The following is a 23,025-nucleotide window of genomic DNA, read 5'->3' as shown; positions in this document are numbered from 1 at the left end:
ATGATATTCACATTTATATGTATTCATTTACTCAAAAATAAATTTTTTAATCTCATTTTTCACAGTTCCAAAAAGCTGTTGGGATTCCTGTACATTAAGTAATTTCTCTTGCATGTGTACATATGCATGCATGTGCGCACACACACACAACTAGCTGCGTGTGGACACAATATACAAATGTTAATATGGGAATTTACCAGGATCCCTGCTATTGAGCTGTTTGCAGTATGCTGCTAATGCTTCAAACAGGAAGGGTTTTAATTTTAAATAAAACTGACTTCATTGTAAAGTTGGCTCTGGTTAAGCTTCCTTATGTATCTCCACCAACCCAATTAGCTCTAGAAATCAAAATTTTTATAGTTGCAGCAGAGAATGCCTCTTTTCAGCATTCTCAAAAGTCCTAGAATTGAGTCTCACTGTCTCTCATTTGTCTGCCCTAAACCAATCACATCCATGAACCCACTCAAACCTAAAGGCCTAAACGTAAAGGGATAATTTCCAACCCCCCCAAAATACAGAGCTCTGAACAGAAGAGGAATTGAGGTGTACTTGACATAATAAGACAACTGATGACCATTACAATATTGAAGAAGATAACATGAGCTGGGATTCAAGATAAGATAAAAAATTATTCAAAATGGGTTGCATGTCATAAAATAGGCCAAAAGAGTATGCAATATAACTTCTTGCTTGAGTTGGAAGATTATTGAAGACAACAAAAATGAATTAGACTAAACAGGAATCCTACTGGTGAAGGCCTTGCATATTCAAAAGGGAACTATTCTAGGCTTCTGTGCAGGGAGGATATAATTAAATTGGTGTGTGTATGTACATGGTCAGATATGTACAACACTTTGGGACCTCACGGGCTGTAGCCCGCCAGTCTCCTCGCTCCATGGAATTTTCCAGACAAGAATACTGGAGTGGGTTGCCATTTCCTCCTCCAGGAGATGTGCCCGACCCAGGGATCGAACCTGTGATTTTTGCCTCTCCTGCACTGCAGGCAGATTCTTTACCACTAGCATCACTTGAGAAGCCAATTAAATTGATATCTAAGAGTAATTATATGGAAAAATCGATCAGGAAACTTGGGAAGATTCAGAAAGCAGAGAGAGAAAGGCAGCTAGGAAGATGTTATTTGAATCCAAATGCTATTTCAATAATGAAACCTGGGAACACAACAGTGTCTTTACAGGTAGAAGTTCAAGGTAGAATCCTCAATTTATTCTTTGAAACAGATCAAATTTCATGAAAATAAGGAGAGGATACAAAAAATACAGTAGTCAAAAATAACGTCCAAGATTGTAAGCTTGTAAAGGTTCAGTCCAGTGGTGGTACAGAGTGTAAAGGATGCAGAAAAGAATCTGTCGTCAATCTAGAATAAGAGTTGGCATCAATTATAGTGAGAACACTCAAAGGAAATAAAAAGCCATGGAGAACATAAGTAATCCAACAGTTCCAAGCATATAATAGATATCTGATTTAAAAATCAGAAATAAGGAAGAAGACTGGATGTCTTTTACAAGAAAATATATTAAACAAAAAGTATCCAAAAAATGAGTAAGACACAGCCCCTGTTCTCAAAGAAATCACAATACAACTAACTTGAATTCTAAGAGCAATAATTTTTTAATTACCACTAATTCTGGTAATGGAAGCTTCAAAAATGCATTAAAAGCCTGTAAAAAAGAAAAGCAGGCTATACTGAGACTAAACTTCGGAAGAAATACTCCTCCTTTTAAAAGGAAGAAGAAAGGAGTCAGTGATATGGGTCAAGTACCAAGATAGGTAGGAAAATTTGAGGAATACAATGTTATGAAAACCAAGACAATGGTTTTGTCTTAAAATGCCAAAGAGAAGCCTAGTTTACTGGAAATTTGATTTGAATGCAAAAGTACTAATGGACTGATACACTAAACGTAGAATACTCATTTCTCTAGGAATAGAGAATTAAAGTAATAATTCAGATTCTGTTAATATCTTTCTGTTAAAGCATTTTAAGACTGTTAGAAAGGAATTACTAACTATAAATAAATGTTTGAATTTTCTCTCTTCTCATTTCACAGAAGACCCAAGATTCGGCCTATAAGACACCTCTAATAGTATCTGAGATCTTAAAGTAAAGGTCAAAAACGAATGAAGATTACTACTTTAAGTGCTTATAATACTTGTCGTGGTGGGAACTCTGGCCATCTAAAGGGAATATATAACACTCCATTCTAGCAGCTGCCTTGCAGGAATGCAAGTTCAGTATTATGAAAATATTTTGATCTTTTCAGAGAAGCTGGAAATCCTGCCTGTATCAAGTCCCTTGATTTCTTAAATACTGGTTCATTTCTATGTAGACTGGTTTCACCTGCAGTTTTTATCTTCTGTCTTAAATAGTGAATCTTTAGTTGAACAGAAATAAAAAGTTTTTATACACGTTAATGACTGTACTTCTTTTTAACTGAAAAACTACGCAAATAAACACAGCATTTGGGATCTCCAACACATTGCAAGAAATAAGAAACATCAAGTAACCAATTAGTACTTTATCTTTAAGTCCCTAAACTAAACGTCACTTTAATTTATTTTCATTACACTTTGGTCTTAAACACAAAAACTGCAAAATCCAACAAATTCTTTCATAATGAGCACATTAATGACCAGGAATTAATGGCCAAACCTGCTCCAGACAAAAATTTCACTGGTTCGGTGCTGGAGAAAATGCTTCAGCACCCCTTGGACAGCAAGAAAATCAAACCAGTCAATCCTAAACGCAATCAATACCGAAAATATACTGGAAGGACTGATGCTAAAATGAAGCTCCAATACTTTGGCCACCTGATGCAAAGAGCCGACTCAATGGAAAAGATCCTGATGCTAGGAAAGACTCAGGGCAGGAGGAAAAGGGGGCGACAGAGGATGAGATGGTTGGATAACATCACCCAGTCAATGGATATGAGTTTGAGCAAACTCTGGAAAATAGTGAAAGACCGGGAAGCCTGGCATGCTTCATTCAGTCCATGGGGCTGAAGAGGTTGGACAGGACTTAGCAACTGTTGTTACATGGTATTTTGCTATAATTTACTTAACTAATTTTAGAAATCCTGAGATATAAAATACCAATTTTAGCAGTTTTTTCAGTTGCTTTTTCCTGACAATCGTACTTTATTTCTTTTGAAAAAAAAATCATTGTATAAATAAAAATTTTCTTCTAAAAAGAATCAAACAAAAAAATCCATTATGCTAATGAAGAAGCTAGTCATAGAAGTACGTGTATTATAAGATTCCATTTATATGAAATATCCAGACAGGCAAATCCACAAAGTATGAATGGTGGTTGTCTAGAGCTGGGGAGAGGGTTGAGGGGAAACAGTGAGATGGCAGATAGGGATGGGATTTCCTCTGGTGTGCTGGGAATGTTCTACAATTAATTGCAATGATGACTACATCTCTGCAAATATACCAAAACCCATTGAATTTTAGACTCTAAATCAGTGAATTGTATGCTATATGGATGATATCTCCATAAAGTTACTATTAAAAAAAAAATCCATTGGTTCAGAGGTTCCAAAACTCATGTTCATTCTCTAAGTATTATATGGAGATCTTTTTAAAAAACAGACTCCCAAAGTCTACTGTCTACTGCCTTGATTCCAAAAGGATGAGACTTAGGAATGCTGTATTTTAAATTTTCTGAAGGAGTTTTGATGTGTAGCTCTATTGGGGAATAATTACTTACTCAGAATATTAATAAACTATAAAACTAATCCTCATTTTGAATAAATTGATTAAAATCTATCACATAAATTCTATTCAGAATACTTTATTCCCTATCACTTCAGGCAATATAGCCAGGTTACTCTTGTATTCGGCTTTGCTGCTAAGTCACTTCAGTCGTGTCCGAGTCTGTGTGACCCCATAGATGGCAGCCCACCAGGCTCCCCCATCCCTGAGATTCTCCAGGCAAGAACACTGGAGTGGGTTGCCATTTCCTTCTCCAATGCATGAAAGTGAAAAACGAAAGCGAAGTTGCTCAGTCGTGTCCAACTCCTAGCGACCCCATGGACTGCAGCCCACCAGGCTCCTCCATCCATGGGATTTTCCAGGCAAGAGTACTGGAGTGGGGTGCCATTGCCTTCTCCTGTATTCAGCTTTAGATAATCTTAAAAATTAAGTTCCAAAAGAAAGCACTAACTCAAGAATTCAATATACATAACTAAACGACTGATTTAAAACAGCTTGGCAATCTAAAATCTTTTAACAGCTCATTACCATGACTTATAAAAGACATAAAACAGCACTTCTCTGACTACCTCTCCTAGCTCACTCACGATCTCCAACCACAACAGCATTCTTTCCACTCTTTAAATGGTTTCCCTCTACCCCAGATCCTCTGCACTTACTTGGCGACTCCTCTGAGATATTCTACTGGTTTCCTCCTTAAGTGTTAGATAACATGAATCCTCCTCAAATTAGACTCACCCAATCTAAAGGAAATCAGTCCTTGGTGTTCACTGGAAGGACTGATGCTAAAGCTAAAACTCCAATACTTTGGCCATCTCATGCGAAGAATTGACTCATTGGAAAAGACTCTGATGCTGGGAAGGATTGGGGGCAGGAGGAGAAGGGGATGACAGAGGATGAGATGGCTGGATGGCATCACCGACTCGAAGGACACGAGTTTGAGTGAACTCCAGGAGTTGGTGATGGACAGAGAGGCCTGGTGTGCTGCAATTCATGGGGTCACAAGGAGTCAAACACGACTGAGCAACTGAACTGAACTGAATCTAAACTAGTTCCAACATCCAGCTTCCCTCCACTCTTATGTATTACACTCTATTTCTTTTCTTGGTATTATTTTCCTCATAATGCTTATGACTATCTGAAATTATCTTACTTACTTCTTTAGGTATTTATTGTCTGTCTCCTATTAATAGAACTTATATTCCACATGAGCAGGGATGTTGTTTTCCTCATTTACTACTGTATTGAGTAGAATGTAATTAGAGATGTAGTTTGTGATCAGTATGTATGTAATTGTTGAGTAAAGGAACAGAAAAACATACAACCCCATCTTACTTTTAAATATGCCACACTGATAAGCCTCTGTGAAGACAATATTTGTTTTATACAATTTTTAGTACTAAGCAAGATTAAAATGGGAAATTTTCATTATCTACCTTCCTCTACTTTTCTCCTCTGAGCCCGTTCCTCCAGAAGCAGTCATTCCCCTGCACCTTTGTGGTCAAGTAATTTTAATTTGGGACAGGTAAGTCTAAGAGCCTCCAAAACCAACTCTAACAACATTGAGAGTTGCAAGCAAGTACATTCTTACAATCCAAGCAAAACCCAAAAGATATAAATTAAAACTTGTTTCAATTACGTGTCATTCAGGGAAGACTACCAAGGATCTCAGAGTGATTTGTTTTCCCAGGAAACAAGTGCACTCTGGATCTTTTAAGAGCTTAAGGATGAATGGAGGTAAATTAGAAAGAAGAGGAAACATGAAGGAAGGGATAGTGCTTTTTCTTATTGAAGACTACTTTCTGTAAAAGACACCACTTTCTTCAAGGAGTTCACCATCTAAAATGCATTATTAAAGAGCATGATAGACAATACAGATAGCAACATAATAATGTGTACTATAAATAAAAACACATAGAAACATGAGCAGAGTTTTAAAAGGAAAACACTATTTTACATAGCTTGTAGCCCAAGATTCAAATGCTGAAAAATAAACTAATCTGGGAGTGAAAATACATTGTTTCAGACTTTACTACCTTGAAAGATGCTAAAAAAAATTTCAACATTAACTCTTGAAAATATTCTTGAAAGAATATATATTGCTAAAGAAATACAGAAATCAGTTCAGTTTAGTTACTCAGTCTTGTCTGACTCTTTGCGACCCCATGGACTGCAGCACGCCAGGCTTCCCTGTTCATCACCAACTCCTGGAGCTTGGCCAAACTCATTTCCATTCAGTCAGTGGTGCCATCCAACCATCTCATCCTCTGTTGTCCCCTTCTCCTCCTGCCTGCAATCTTTCCCAGCATCAGGGTCTTTCCCAGTCTTTCCCAGCATCCAGTGAGTCAGTTCTTCACATCAGGTGGCCAAGTATTGGGAGTTTCAGCCTCAGCATCAGTCCTTCCAATGAATATTCAGGACTGATTTCCTTTAGGATTGACAGGTTGGATCTCCTTGCAGTCCAAGAGACTCTCAAGAGTCTTCTCCAACCCCACAGTTCAAAAACATCAATTCTTTGGCATTCAGCTTTCTTTATAGTTCAACTCTCACATCCATACAAGGACTATTGGAAAAACCATAGCTTTGACTAGATGGACCTTTGTCGACAAAGTTAATACAGAAAAATACTTATCTAACAGGTAAAGGCTATTAAAAAGCTCCATAATTACTACACACTGCTAAGTGAAAATATCTGAGGCACTTCTATTATAACCAGCTATAGGACATTTCTGAGGAAGTTAAAAAATTAATATTACAGTAATATGATTAAAGAGGAGTGAGGGAGGAAAAGAGAAATTAAGTACATATTTAAAAATTATCCTTATTTAAAATTATATGATTGCTTTTAACACAAATTTTTTATTAGAAAAATAAGGATATTCTGTTTCTAATCCTGCCCATAGGAAGCTTGGAAGCCACCAATCTCTGCTAACAATAAATAAAAAGCTTAACAAACTGAAAAATCAACACTTCCTGGGATCAGTAACAAAAGTGAGGTCACAGGGCAAACTACTGCCCCCAACCTTGAAGAGGCAGAGACTGTGGAGAATGACAGTTTATCGGATCAGAAGCCTGAGGGCAAAGAGCTCTTTGGGAAATAGTGCTGTGGCAGGGGGTGGGGGTATTGATGGGCTGCTGGAGACTGGGAGTGAACAATTCTGAGATTAAAAATTCAGTCCTCAAAATGCACCCCCCCCTTTTGTTAGTTTTCCTTCCTGGCACTCTAACAAGTCCTCACAGCAAATATCAGGGAAAATTCCCTCATATTTCCAGAAGAGGGAAAGAAAGCATTTTGAAATACACTGGAGCACACTGTTCTTCTTAACAAAGCTTGACTTCAGGAGAAATTATTTAACCAGAGTTTAACCTCCTAAATGGGTTTTCCTGGTGGCTCAGAAGTAAAGAATCCACATGCCAATGCAGGAGAAATAGGTTCAATCCCTGGGTCAGGAGTATCCCCTAGAGAAGGAAATAGCAACCCCCTCCAGTATTCTTGCATGGGAAATCCCATGGACAGAGGAGCCTGGTGGGCTACAGTCCAAGGGGTTGCAAAGGAGTCAGACACAACTGGTTGACTAAAACAACAATAACCACCTATAGTTGTATCAGAACCTAACTGACCTAAGGGAAGGTAAACAAATACCCAACTACAACCCAATTCAGCCATCTTGTCCTCCTTAAGAGGGGTAAGATCTTAGAAACAGCATTTAAGAAGTTCACAATCCAGAGACACAGGATCACAAAAAGCTAAGTTCTGGAGACCAAATGTTCAGCAATGTGATTATAATTAACAATACTGAATTATATACTTGAAGTTTGCTAACTGTTCATTTTAAATGTTCTTAACAGAAAAAAGAAAAAAAATACCTATATGCTGTGATAGATATGCTAATTACACTGACTGCTGAGATTATTTTATAATGTATACAGATGTCAAAACACTAAGATGTAAATCTTAAGTATAAAGAATTTTTGTCAGTTATAATTCAATAAAGCTGGAGCAAAAAAAAGACTGAAACTTAATAACAGAACTGGGGGGCTTCCCCTGTGGCTCAACTGCCAATGCAGGAGATGCAGACGCGGGTTCGATCCCTGGGTGGGAAAGGTCCCCGGAGAAGGAAATGGCAACCTGCTCCAGTGTTCTTGCCTGGAAAATCCTATAGACAGAGGAGCCTGGCAGGCTACAGTCCATGTGGTGACAAAGAGTCAGACACAACTGAGTGCGTGGGTACACACGCGCATGTGCACACACACAATAACAGAGCTATAAAACACTTTCCTACCCATCCCCTACACACACACACACACACACACACACTTTACCACATTACTAACGGCCTATTTATAGCTTTTCAGTCAATACATCATGTCTGGCTATCAAGAAAAAATTACAAGGCATATCATAATAAAAGGTAACAAACACAATTTAAAGAAACAAAGGATCAGAACCAGACTCAGACGTGGTAGAGATGTTGGAATTACCAAACCAAGAATTTAAAACAACTGTGATTACTATGCTACAACACCAAGAATAAACCCTAAATGTTAACTATGGACTCTGGGTGATAATGATGATTGATGTGTAGGTTCATAAATTGTAACAAATGTTCCATTCTAGTGGGGGAGGTTGACAACGTAACAGTTAGGTACCTGTTTGGGCAGGCAGTGTGTGGCAAATCTGTACCTCCCCGTCAGTTTTACTGTGAACCTCAAACTTCTCTAAAAAATAAGGTCTACTAAAAAAAAAAACAAGAAAGCATAGTGTAGCAGATGGATATAAAAAAATACATAAAAATTAACTGGCTTTCTTCTTTACCAGTGAGTTAAGATTATTAAAAGAGCTAATCTACAACAATTAAACATAAAATTACTAAAATGAAATGTGCAGGATCAACAGAAAGAAATCTTTAAAATGTTTATGAAGAGCATAAATGACCTGAACAGATAAAAGCACAGTTTATGTTTTCTAAAAGCAAAACTCAATATTACAAAGATGACAATTCTGTCTAAATTCTGTTTATCTACTGGAAATTCAGTTTAAAATATCAATGGACTTTTTTGAGGAAGAAGGTAACTTAAAAATAAAAGTGTCTTTAGCATATTTAGAAGCCAAGAACATTTGAGTGGTCTTTAAAAAACCTAAGGGACTTCCCTAGCAGTCCAGTGGTTTAGACTCCACACTTCTAAGGCAAGGGGTGCAGGTCTGATCCCTGGTTGGAGAACTAAGATCTCATACACAACCTGCGGTGTGGTCAAAAAAATAAAAACAAAAACGTAAGTCAGGTCATATGACTCTTGCTGAAAACTCTGCAAGAGCTATATATTTCACTCATGGTAAGAGGCCAAATCCTGAAGACCCAGTTTTAGAGAAATAGTAAGATAAAATGTGCATAATATACCTTAAAAAAATTCTAGAAAAATTCACAGCAGTCAGAGGTAACCTTTATTCTCTTCTTTTATAATCACAAAAACAATCAAAGTACCAAAACGAAACAAAGCAATCCAGGGTCTAACAACATTTAACAGCAAAACTTATGTAGCTTTTACTATATACCCAATCTATTTGGAGTAAAGTTATTATTTTTAATTCCAAAATAACCCTGCAAAATGGTGTTAATCCTATATAACAGGTAAGGAAACTAAAGTTTCAAGAGGTTAAGTAAGCATAAATGACTTTCTTATAAGTGACTGAACAAGAATTTAAAATTTATGCTGTTGTAGTTCTTCTCTGCAATTTAAAAAGCTGTGACTAGAAGGTAAAGAAAAAAGCTGCTCTTTATCCCCAGCTTCATTTATGTAAAATAAGAATAGTATTTGGAATATTCTTTATCAATTATATTTTTCATTTTTCTACAATTTTATCAGTCTAAATGTAGAAGTATAGCAGTTACTTAAAAAAAATGATTAAAAAAAATTATTCCATGATCTTGACTCCCCCTTCTGCAGAGAAAAATGTTTCAAATCTGTAATTGTAAATTCACAAAGTAAACATGTCCTCCTTGACAACACAACACATTTATACAAAGCCTAATACCACTTCGTGCCCTGCCCCGCAAAATGTTCATATCTCATGGAAACACACTAAAACTTAGGAGACACTTTTAAATTATGAGCAATACTGGATTTAAATCAGCATCGTGGTTCTCATACAGTGTTTTAAAAACTAAAACAGCGTGCTATTAAGGCTCTTATAAACTACAGGCCATGGTCCTCAGGTGAAATTAAAAACAGGTAATGTTGAAATGAAAACAGCCATCACCAAACAAATTTTAATCATCATCACACAAATTATAAGCTTTTATTTTAAAAGCTGTAGTAAGTAAAAGATTACAGTTAAGATGTAAAGAATACATTTCTCATTGATACTAGGAAACAGGCATCAGTTCAGTTGCTCAGTCGTGTCCGACTCTTTGCGACGCCATGAACTGCAACACACCAGGCTTCCCTGTCTATCACCAACTCCCGGAGCTTGCTCAAACTCCCGTCCATCAAGTCAGTGATGCCATCCAACCATCTCATCCTCTGTCATCCCCTTCTCCTGCCTCTAATCTTTCCCAACATTAAGGTCTTTTCCAGTAAGTCAGTTCTTCACATCAGGTAGCCAAAGTATTGGAGTTTCAGCTTCAGCATCAGTCTTTCCAATGAATAGTCAGGGCTCATTTCCTTTAGGATGGACTGGTTGGATCTCCTGCAGTCCAAGGGACTCTCAAGAGTCTTCTTCAGGATCATAATTTGAAAGCATCAACTCTTAGGTGCCTGGCCTTCTTTATCACCCCACTCTCACAACCAATAGAACATAACTACTAGAAAAACCAGATTTTGACTGTATGGACCTTTGTTGGCAAAGTGATGTCTCTGCTTTTTAATACACTAAGTTAGTGATTAATTCTGGATAAGAATATAGATGATCATTATCTTCTTTGCATCTGTTTTTTACTTTTCTAAAAATAAAGAACTCACCCTAAAGCTAAAAATAAACTATTTCATGCCAATATTCTGCTGCCCAGCAAGTGAACTAAACCACGCTTTCAGAGATGCTTTTTTATTTATCTGCTGTTCCTATTAAACCCCTCTAAAGAGGCAAATCATATATTATCCTCCAACTTAATTGGTTATATTTTAGGAATTACTGTTTGATACCAGTAGGTATCAAGGACTCCTAAAAATAAAGAAGAGAATGATATTCCACATAAATCATTTCCCTTAACAGAGATTAGGGGAAAAATCTGTAGTGGAAAGAACATTGAATTAACAGCCATAAAGTCAAAGTTTCCACTGAGAGTGATACAATGCAACTTTAACAGTTTGGGCAAGTTCAGATCAGATCAGTTGCTCAATCGTGTCCGACTCTTTGTGACCCCATGAATCACAGCACGCCAGGCCTCCCTGTCCATCACCAACTCCCGGAGTTCACCCAGATAGTGATGCCATCCAGCCATCTCATCCTCTGTCGTCCCCTTCTCCTCTTGCCCCCAATCCCTCCCAGCATCAGAGTCTTTTCCAATGAGTCAACTTCACATGAGGTAGCCAAAGTACTGGAGTTTCAGCTTTAGCATCATTCCTTCCAAAGAAATCCCAGGGCTGATCTCCTTTAGAATGGACTGGTTGGATCTCCTTGCAGTCCAAGGGACTCTCAAGAGTCTTCTCCGACACCACAGTTCAAAAGCATCAATTCTTCTGCACTCAGCCTTCTTCACAGTCCAACTCTCACATCCATACATGACCACAGGAAAAACCATAGCCTTGACTAGATGGACCTTTGTTGGCAAAGTAATGTCTCTGCTTTTGAATATGCTATCTAGGTTGGTCATAACTTTCCTTCCAAGGAGTAAGCATCTTTTAATTTCATGGCTGCAGTCACCATCTGCAGTGATTTTGGAGCCCAGAAAAATAAAGTCTGACACTGTTTCCACTGTTTCCCCATCTATTTCCCATGAAGTGATGGGACCGGATGCCATGATCTTCGTTTTATGGCCTTAGTACCCTTTTCCAAAAAAATCAGAGATAAAGATGCTATTTAATCAAATCCCTTTCTCATTCCCAATTTCTTTGATTCTATGAATTATCCAATAGTCACAAAATTATCCCAAGTAGTCCATCATAGTATCTGTCAATTATTAGTGTTTATTCTACTGTTGAACTTTTGATGTTTCTTTGCAATGTATTAGTTACTTCTGCTATTACCCCTACTATTATTAACAGGCACCTAACTCTTCAGTACCTGCTATTTGCACAGTTCAATGCTTTCCATGAGTTATATTTAATCCTCAAGATAACCCTCCAAAGCAGATATAATTATTATCCTCATTTTACAGACATGATTTAAAAAAAACTCCAGGATCACAAAACTGGTAAGTGACAGAACTGGGCTTCCTACCTTGGCAGAATGACCTCAAAATCCCATATGTAGGTATATAGAATAAACTTTTTCATCACACCCTCAACCTGAGAACTAAGGGACACTCTGAAAGTGTGAATACATATATAACATAAACAGCGCTTCACACAGTGGGCAGCGTTCAACTTGGATTTAAAACCACTTTATGGTATTTATTAAGATTTTATGATCTTAGGCAAGTCATTTCTCTTTGCTCACATGGAATATGGGAAAAATAGTATCAATTCAAGAAGTTAATGCAAGAATTAGAAGCAACAACAAAGTGTGTATTTAAGTGTGCTCAGCCAACAGATATTGTTTAATGGTTGCATAACATTACTAAAATTATTAAGTGGCAGTACATTAAAAAGAGGTATATATAAATATATATTAACCTAAATACTATATATTTATTTAGCATGATTTATATATAATATATAAATCTCTAAGCCATTTAGATTCTTGGACAATGAATCAGTTCACAACAGCCCCAATCCCTCATCTACCTCAACCCTTCAGCTATTTATTGAGGGGAAAAAAATACCATTGTAAACAAACAAAATTCTCAGCATGATGTCCTTCCAAAACATATAAGCACATACTCAAATACTACCAATGTCCACCATACTGCCTTAACCACAGTAAACATATAATAAAATATTTTTCGAACTGTAAAGACTATTTTCTGTTTTGAAATATTATACTATGCCAAATTCAGACTTAAATTGAAGAAAGTAGGGAAAACCACTAAACCATTCAGGTATGACCTAAATCAAATCCCTTATGATTATATAGTAGAAGTGAGAAATAGATTTAAGGGAGTAGATCTGATAGAGTGCCTGATGAACTATAGACTGAGGTTCCTGACACTGTACAGGAGACAGGGATCAAGACCATCCCCATGGAAAAGAAATGCAAAAAAGCAAAATGGCTGTCTGGGGAGGCCTTACAAATAGTTGTGAAAAGAAGAGAAACGAAAAGCAAAGGAGAAAAGGAAAGATATAAGCATCTGAATGCAGAGTTCCAAAGAATAGCAAGAAGAGATAAGAAAGCCTTCCTCAGTGATCAATGCAAAGAAATAGAGGAAAACAACAGAATGGAAAAGACTAGAGATCTCTTCAAGGAAATTAAAGATACCAAGGGAACATTTCATGCAAAGATGGGCTCCATAAAGGACAGAAATGGTATGGACATAAGAGAAGCAGGAGATATTAAGAAGAGGTGGCAAGAATACACAGAAGAACTGTACAAAAAAGATCTTCATGACCAAGATAATCACGATGGTGTGATCACTCACCTAGAGCCAGACATCCTGGAATGTGAAGTCAGGTGGGCCTTAGAAAACATCACTACAAACAAAGCCAGTGGAGGTGATGCAATTCCAGTTGAGCTATTTCAAATCCTGAAAGATGATGCTGTGAAAGTGCTGCACTCAATATGCCAGCAAATTTGGAAAACTCAGCAGTGGCCACAGGACTGGAAAAGATCGGTTTTCACTCCAATCCCAAAGAAAGGCAATGCCAAAGAATGCTCAAACTACCACACAATTGCACTCATCTCACACACTAGTAAAGAAATGCTCAAAATTCTCCAAGCCAGGCTTCAACAGTACATGAATGAGAACTTCCAGATGTTCAAGCTGGTTTTAAAAAATGCAGAGGAACCAGAGATCAAATTGCCAACATCCGCTGGATCATCGAAAAAGCAAGAGAGTTCCAGAAAAGCATCTATTTCTGCTTTATTGACTATGCCAAAGCCTTTGACTGTGTGGATCACAATAAACTGTGGAAAATTCTGAAAGAGATGGGAATACCAGACCACCTGACTGCCTCTTGAGAAACCTATATGCAGGTCAGGAAGCAACAGTTAGAACTGGACATGGAACAACAGACTGGTTCCAAATAGGAAAAGGAGTACGTCAAGGCTGTGTATATTGTCACCCTGCTTATTTCACTTATATGCAGAGTACATCATGAGAAACGGTGGGCTGGAGGAAGTACAAGCTGGAATCAAGATTGCCGGGAGAAATATCAAGAACCTCAGATATGCAGATGATACCACCCTTATGGCAGAAAGTGAAGAGGAACTAAAAAGCCTCTTGATGAAAGTGAAAGTGGAGAGTGAAAAAGTTGGCTTAAAGCTCAACATTCAGAAAACTAAGATCATGGCATCCAATTCCATCACTTCATGGCAAATAGATGGGGCAACAGTGGAAACAGTGGCTGACTTTATTTCTGGGGGCTCCAAAATCACTCTAGATGATGAAGGCAGCCATGAAATTAAAAGACGCTTACTCCTTGGAAGAAAAGTTATAACCAACCTAGATAGCATATTCCAAAGCAGAGACATTACTTTGTCAACAAAGGTCCGTCTAATCAAGGCTATGGTTTTTCCAGGGTCATGTATGGATTCGAGAGCTGGACTGTGAAGAAAGCTGAGTGCTGAAGAATTGATGCTTTTGAACTGTGGTGTTGGAGAAGACTCTTGAGAGTCCCTTGAACTGCAAGGAGATCCAATCAATTCATTCTAAAGGACATCAGCCCTGGGATTTCTTTGGAAGGAATGACGCTAAAGCTGAAACTCCAGTACTTTGGTCACCTCATGTGAAGAGCTGACTCATTGGAAAGACTCTGATGCTGGGAGGGATTGGGGACAGGAGGAGAAGGGGAGACAGAGGATGAGATGGCTGGATGGCATCAGTGACTCGATGGACATGAGTTTGAGTGAACTCCGGGAGATGGTGATTGACAGGGAGGCCTGGAGTGCTGCGATTCATGGGGTCGCAAAGAGTCGGACAGGACTGAATGACTGAACTGACTATTTAATAATTTTCTTGAATATTAAGAACTAGAGTGTGCCTATCTGTTCCAAAAAAGACAAATAGTAGAATTAATGGAAATGACAAGTGTAAGGAAGGAACTACAGTGATACAGGAGAGCAAGTGGAAAGAATCTGAACTCTGGACTGAAAAGGCCTGAGTTTATGTCTCAACTCAATCACTTTTTTCTGACTTTTAACCTTCAATTTAGCTCTCTTCATTTGTAAAATGGGGTCTGCTCCACCAGCCTCACCCCAATGCCAATAAGCACATCTGTGTGTACACATGTGCTCAGTCAAGTCCAACTCTTTGTGACTCCACGGACTGTAGCCCACCAGGCTCCTTGTTCCATGGAATTTTCCAAGCAAGAATACTGGAGTAGGTTGCTATTTCCTACTCCAGGGGATCTTTCCTGGCCCAGGGATCAAACCTGCATCTCCTGCATCTGCTGCACTGGCAGGTGGATTCTTTACCACTGTACCACGTGGCAAGCCCATAAGCACACCTACTACTCAGGTAACAGTTTCTCATTATAAGTCTCCAATAAAAGAATCTAGAGTTCCTTGGATAAATACAATGACTCTAAAGCTGTGGCAGGGAAAATATCAAATGAACGTAGAACATATTGTGAAGCCAAAATGGAAGTACTCATTTGCAGTCAGTTAAGCTGACTGTGCTCTTTTCCCTGAGGGGGCCTGGTGTACCATGGCTGCAAACAACAGCCTCTTCGCAGTGTATGCATCGTGTTGCCTATATGGGTTGCTCTAAGGGACCCTGGAGACAGCCCTTTCCAGTGGACACTCATGACTGGCATAGTGTCCCCAATCTAGGCCCCAGACAGGTATGCACAATGCCTTTGGAAAGCCTCAGGGCACACTGGCAAGTATCCAAACTGGTTAAGGCATAATGTCCATCTGTGCCAAGCTACAGAACAAGAAGCAACTAACTGAAGCCCTGACTAAGAACCTGGCAGACATCACGTTAACCAAATGATCAAAGCTCATATCATTAGTACAGGACGTATCACCGTCACAGACCTCCTGAAGCATGAACACACCTTCACTCTACAGCACTGTCACCCAAAACGTTTAACTTCAATTTAGTCAAGACTGAGCATCAGAATTTTGCAAACTGAAGAACATTCTACAAAATACTTGGTCAGTATTCTTCAAAATAGTTTCAAAATTATGAAACAAATACTGAAGAACTATTCCAGATTACAGGAAACAAAGAGACGTGAATACTTGCTACAACACGCAATGCTGGATTGGATCCTGAACTAGAAAAGGACACTAATAGAACAACTGATAAAACTTGAAATAAGGTCTGTAGATAATATTATTATCAGTGTTAATTTCCTGTTTGGCTGTTTAAGATACCAACATTTTAGAAAGCCAGTCAAAGAATATATGAATATTCTTGGTACATTTTTTCTTACCTTTTTGTAGGTCTAAAATTATTTCAAATTAAGACTGTACACACACATGAAATTTCTGAGGAAACACAGCAATATGAGAACTATTTTATGCTTGCTTTACCAGTATCTGCCACAAACTTTTGAAAGCTCTTTAGTATACAATAGAGAAAAATTCTCAAGATGATGTAGGCTGATGAGAGACAATGACAAAACAGCATGTGTATGTAAACCCTTCAATGCTTCTACCTTGTCCTCTCTGCCCATAAAATCTATAGTTTTTAATACAATAATTAAGAAGAAATGGAGAAAAATTACAGTAGCTTAAGTTCATGGCAAGTTACTTGACGAGTTTGGAACCGCAACAACGTACTTCACCTAAAATGCCCCCTTTGTCTTCCTATCAAATTTAGGCTTTTTGCACCATTTATCTAGCTTTGATAACACAGCTCATGTTCTTACACTAAAACCTGACCCACGTGGACTAAAATATTACAAATGACTCATTTCAAAGCTCTTGCTAACCAAAGAAATGATTTTTAAAAAGAAAAGATTAAAGTATTTTTAAGTAAACATTAATATATATAATTTATTTATATAGACTAGATTTATATGTATTAGATTTATATATAAAGATTTCATATCTTTTAAGTAAACATCAATAAATGTAACTATCTATAATACATAATCTAAAGTCATAAAAAGGCTAAGTTCACAATAATCATCTACTCTCAGCTCTAAGTTGTTAAGACACTAAATCTTTTTCCTTTGTTATAAAAATTTATTTTTATTTATTTGGCTACTCCAGGTCTTAGTTGCAGCATGTAGGATTTCTACCTTCACTGCGGCATGCGGGATTTTTTTAAATTGCAGCATGCTATATCTTTAGTTCCAGCACGTGAACTTAGTTGCAGCATCTGGGATCTAGTTCCCTCACCATGAATGGAACTCAGGGCTCTTGTGTTGGAGGCTTGGCGTCTTAGCCACTGGACCACCAGGGAAGTCCTTAACTTTTACCTTTCTTACACAGTAAAGAATCTGACTGCAATACCAGAGACCTGAGTTTGATCCCTGGGTTATGAAGATACCCTGGAGAAGGGCAGGGCTACCCACTCCAGTATTCTTGCCTGGAGAAATTCACAGCTTCTCTGCTGGCTCAGATGGTAAAGCATCTGCCTGCAATGCAGGAGACCTGGATTCAATCCCTGGGTGGGGAACATCTCCTAGAGAAGGGACTGGCAACTCACTCCAGTATTCTTGCCTGGAGAATCCCATGGACAGAGGAACCTGGCAGGCTACAGTCCACTGGGTCACAAAGAGTCAGAAACAACTGAGCGACTAACACTTCCACATTCAGACACAATCTATCCTACCATAAAAACTTCAAAGTGAATTGAAAGACAAGACTGTAGCTACTTTAATCACCAGATTACTGAACTACACACAAAGTTATATACATAACATGTAAACATGTCTTTCCAAAATGAAGTACTTTTTACTTTCAATGTTTTTCCTCACTCTTCTGGGACTATCTTTTCCAATAGCAGGGAATCAAGTCCTTCATTACCAAAGAACCAATCATGTATTTCCAGTATCAGACTGAGAACTCTGTGAAGGCAAAAAGACTCAGATTTTACTCATCTGTATCCCCAAAGCTTATCGGCTTAACACCAGAAAACTTTAAAAAATTTAGTTCCAATCTTTTCTCCAGCAAATAAGAAATGCTCATTAATGTTTGTTTTATCTATTTCACTCAGAATCAATATTAATGACTGTGCCAAAGCTAACAGCAATGTAAAAACCAGAAGAAGGACTAAATTTGACTAGTAAAAAATGCTGCAACACCCTGATCTCCATCTGTTTGGCTGTTTCTATCGGCCTGCCACTTCAGCACACATGTATGACTGATGCTTATAGGGCTCACTGCACTGCAACATTTAACTACCACTACATGTGCAGCACACACATAATGGATTTGAATTAACAGACTTTACTGAAACAGTTCTAACTGCTATTTTTACAGCACCTAAACACTTAAAGATCTGAGGTTGAGATAATATCCTACTTTGGCAAGATATACAGATAATTAAGTATATACAACTGGGTCTAGAACTTTGTCATTCAATATTAACCCAATAAACTGTCAAATAAACTGTCATCTATCACTAGAATCAGAATTTTAAAATAATATTTTATCTTAACTCAGTACCTAAAGGGTAAAACAAAAAACAAAACATTTACAGATCAAGTGGCAGCAGAGTACAAAGATGACTGGCTTAAAAAAACAAAACAAACAAAAAAACCCTCAAGAACAATACTTACAAACACTAAAGGAAAAAATTTCATTCAGCTCAACAGACGTATACACAAAAGCCTATGCTGAAATCAGTATATGTTCACGTCCATGCCAGAATTGTTAGCTACTTAATAGCTTGCTGATGTACAGATAATCACTCAGTCATGTCTGACTCTTTGCAACTCATGGACTATAGCCCCCCAGGCTCCTCTATCCATGGAATTCTCCAGGAAAGAATACTGGAGTAGGTAGCCATTCCCTTCTCCAGATGATCTTCCTAACCCAGGTCTCCTACACTGCAGGCAGATTCTTTATTGTCTGAGCCACCAGGGAAGCTGACAATATTCTGTTAAACATAAACAATTAACTTTAAGTGAAATTTTACAATGAAATAAAGCATTCTAAACTGTTTCACATCTTAAGATTTAAGAAACAGAAAATGTGAAAATTTTCTACATAGGAGACTATGTCAAGTTACAAAATACTAGAGCCAAAAATGCTAGGTATCATCTGAACCATCTTACTCATTCTACAAATGAGAAAACTTTGGTTTTTTAAGAAATTGCTTTTTAAAGGAAGACTACACAATGGATAATGCTAACACAAAATAATATAAAGAAACAATAACCAAAACTCACTATCAAAAGCAAATAAAGACCAAGAAACTGATGGGGACAGAGGAAAAGGAAAGGAGAAGGTAAATCCATAAATGGGCATTTGGAAAGGTAAGATATCCCGACCTAACGAAGTTTGAATCCTATCATGTACTAATAGGTTAGTCCTCTCATGCCTCAGCTTCCTCATCTATAAAACAGATGTAACAGTGCCCAACAGGATGGATGTGGGAATTTAAAAATTTATTAATTCATGTAAGCATTTAGAACAGTGTCTGTCACACAGTAAGCAAAAAAAAAAAAAATGTTAGCAAATATCATCTGTTACATCTGTTATAAAAATGTAGTTTTTATACCTCTTCTCTTACACTGCCAGTAGGAGTACAAATTGGAACTGCATGGGGACAATTTTGTATTACCTTGTAAACTTGAAAATTTACAACATAACTTAAATCCAACTATTTTAACCCCAAATACATTAAAGAGAACCTTTAGCATATATGCATTAGAATACTGCAAAAAAGTTCACAGTGGTAACACTCATGATAGCAAATACCTAAAAATAACTCAAATATTCTTAGACAACAGACTGTCTATATTGTGGTAATGTAACACAATGGAGTATTATATGGCAGGGCAAATGAATAAAAAACTATAACAAAAAGAATGGAGACATCTTAAGACATTACTGAGCATAAAAAAAATCAGTTCAGGAGTTAATATACACTAAGTACATTCCTTTTGTTGTTGTTGTTTAGACGTATGGATTATAGCTTCAGGCTCCTCTGTCCATAGGATTTTCCAGGCAACAATATTGGAGTGCGTTGCCATTTCCTTTCAGGAGATCTTCTCAGTCCAGGGACTGAACCTGTGTCTCCTGCATTGGCAGGCAGATTCTTTACCACTGAGCCACCAGGGAAGCCCATATCCCCTTTATAGATTTCAAAAATAATGAGACACTGTTAGGCGTACATATACATGATAAAGGTTTTTTTAACAGGAAGTAAAGGAAATCAACCCTGAATGTTCACTGGAAGGACTGCTGCTAAAGCTCAAGCTCCAATACTTTGGCCAATACTTGATGTGAAGAGCCAACTCACTGGAAAAGACCCTGATGCTGGGAAGGATTGAAGGCAAAAGGAGAAGCAGGTGGCAAAAGATGAGATAGATAGCATCACCAACTCAACGGACATGAATGTGAGCAAACTCCTGGATATAGTGGATACAGAGAAGCCTGGCATGCTATAGTCTGTGGGGTGGCAAAGTCAACCTCATGGACAAGTTGGTGACTGAACAACAGCAACAAAATGATATACACAACACATGATAAAGTAACCTCTAGGAAGAGGTCAAAGGAATATAACAGCAGTATGTTAGGTAGATTTTAGCTATCATCAATGTCCTGATTCTTGGATTATACTAAGTGAATACTTGTCAAGTAAATAAAAAAGTAAAAATAACAGACTACAGAGGTCCATACATAAACCAATGATGACAGTACGAACCAAGATAATCATTAGTCTAATTTCGTGCACCAAAGGTTTTTAAAAAAAGAACTGAAAGTTAATCATAATCTGCTTTGGAATGAAAGGTCAAATGAGGTAATTCATGTTTGACATACAGCAAAATACTTAATACACTTCAGCAATTAATATTATCCAAAATGGAAGAACGTATCAGGATAAAATTCATACGATGTATAGAATAAATCGTAGAATAAAAGCCTATGATTTATAGACTAAAACACATTTCAAGATTTAAAATCTCCTCACACTAAACTAACCTCTTTCCCGTTTCCTGAAGTGGAAACCAAATCTAAAAAACACAGAAGCAGGCGTGCTGCAGTCCACAGAGGTCAAAAAGAGTTGGACACAACTTAGCGGCTGAACAACAACAAATAATCTTTAACTTAGCTATACTTTTTATATGTACCGATACCATTTAGTTCCCCAATCAGGCCCACACACTTCGATTCTAATTCCTAGGCTTTCCTCTTCTTCCTGAAGTCTTCTAAAACCTTTCCTTTTTCTGCCTTCTCTGCTTACTTCTATTTTTTTTCCCCCCAATCATCTAAAAAACACTTCTTCTCCCCATTGGTAAATCAAAACTCATACATACACAAATCCATTTTTATATAATTTTCATGCAAAAAGTAATTTATGGGTAAGAAAAGATTACTGTCTTCATAAGCACAGATGCTCAGACACTAAAAGACTTGCTCTAACTCACATAAGTAAATGGCAAAACTGAGACTAGAATCTGAGTTTCTTTTCTTTTCTATATAGATCTCCAGATTTTATAATGTGCCAACTGGCATAATTCTATTCTTTCTGATACAGGTAACTCACTATATATATAAATCATATGATCTATGTGACATTTTTAGAGAAACAAATCTTAAAATCCTTTCTATGTATTTTTTGCCTTTATAAAACTTTTAACATGAGTGCAAAAAAGAAAACTTCTGTGGGTAATTTCCTGCTATGTTCCAAGTTTCCTACAATGTGATTGTATTCTTTTTGTACTTCAAAAAGTTTCTATTAATCTTTGCTGGATTTTTACGTTCTTACTTTTTGTTTGAAAATGGCATCTGCTGTAATTACAGTGCACGATCATGACTTGCCCTTGAGCAACACCCTAATGTACTCTAAATGCTGCCTCTAACCAGAGTACACTTCCTCCCAGAAATGTGCCACACAAGTTAGAGGCATATAATGCCATAGGATATAAATACACAAAGACTTTACAGTTAAAAGTTTTCCTTTTTTCCTAATATAAATGATTAAAAACATTCCATTTCATATTGAAAAAACAACTCAATTATTGACTAAAATGCAATATTCATAGTATCTTTGAAATTGTTTATCAGATTTCAAAATAACTATATACTTTTTACAAGCTGCTTTGGGATACATTCCCAAATTCATGAATGATAAATTCAGGGCACTTCAGTGAAAGAAATCTGAGACGCAATGATGTAACGCTTATTATCTATAACCTAGCTTCAGTGATTCAAATCTGAATTCCCCTACAATGCCTCACAACTCAACCCTGAAATGCACTGCCCTGAGAATCCTATACCTTTTCATATTATCTATTTTCATGAAATAATAAGCTGAACATAAATATAAATCTTTAGTACCAATAAGGAGACACATCCTTAAAGGACAATATTCCATAAATTGCACTGTAGTTCAGAACCTGGCACTTTTAACTACAAGTGTCTTAAGCAGCATTATTTTTACACAGAATAGATAAAATATCCTATAATTCTAATCTACAGAATACAGAAATCAGCTTGTGTCATCTTAAGTCCAAGTTGTTTTACAAAAGGTTTTGTGTGTGTGTGTGTATGAATGCATGTATGTACCTATGCACACTTTGTTAAAAAATATAAAGTATTTGTTACTGTTACAGTCAAGAGTTTAAAAGCTGTTTTAGGGTATGGGCCTTGGAGTCTCCACCAGCTATTCAACTTTCTTAAGTCCCAGTTTTCTCACCTTTGTAATTGCAGGTAATACAGTAATAACATTTCAAGTAGCTGTTATCAAGACTAAATCTATCAAATGATTTTAAGACAATGCTGCTACTCATTCCAACATTAGCTGTCACTTAATTACATATTGGGAGCTATGTAAAAAACCCACAAGGTACTAAAGAATAAAAATGAAATCTAAGAAATATGAGAATGCATTTATAAATAATCCACAATAGGCAAAAAATACAATTGTTTGAAATCAACACTTCGTAATTAGAATTTAAGGCCACATATTC

The 23,025-nt window shown here is 37.1% G+C and overlaps 1 protein-coding gene and 1 non-coding gene across 2 annotated transcripts in view; one reads left to right on the top strand and one right to left on the bottom strand.

Moving 5' to 3' along the window:
- The window catches only part of SPRED1 (sprouty related EVH1 domain containing 1), a 121,638-nt gene that overhangs the window by 84,909 nt on the left and 13,704 nt on the right, over nucleotides 1–23,025 (bottom strand). The window lies entirely within an intron of this gene.
- LOC139185498 (small nucleolar RNA SNORA70) lies at nucleotides 15,580–15,713 on the top strand. Its single transcript, XR_011569079.1, has one exon. It is a non-coding gene; the product is annotated as a small nucleolar RNA SNORA70 (small nucleolar RNA).

This window comes from Bos indicus, chromosome 10, assembly GCF_029378745.1.
Source record: "Bos indicus isolate NIAB-ARS_2022 breed Sahiwal x Tharparkar chromosome 10, NIAB-ARS_B.indTharparkar_mat_pri_1.0, whole genome shotgun sequence".
Lineage (NCBI taxonomy): Eukaryota > Metazoa > Chordata > Mammalia > Artiodactyla > Bovidae > Bos > Bos indicus.
Note: the sequence above shows the minus strand (reverse complement) of the source record. Positions and strands in the feature narration are given on the sequence as shown.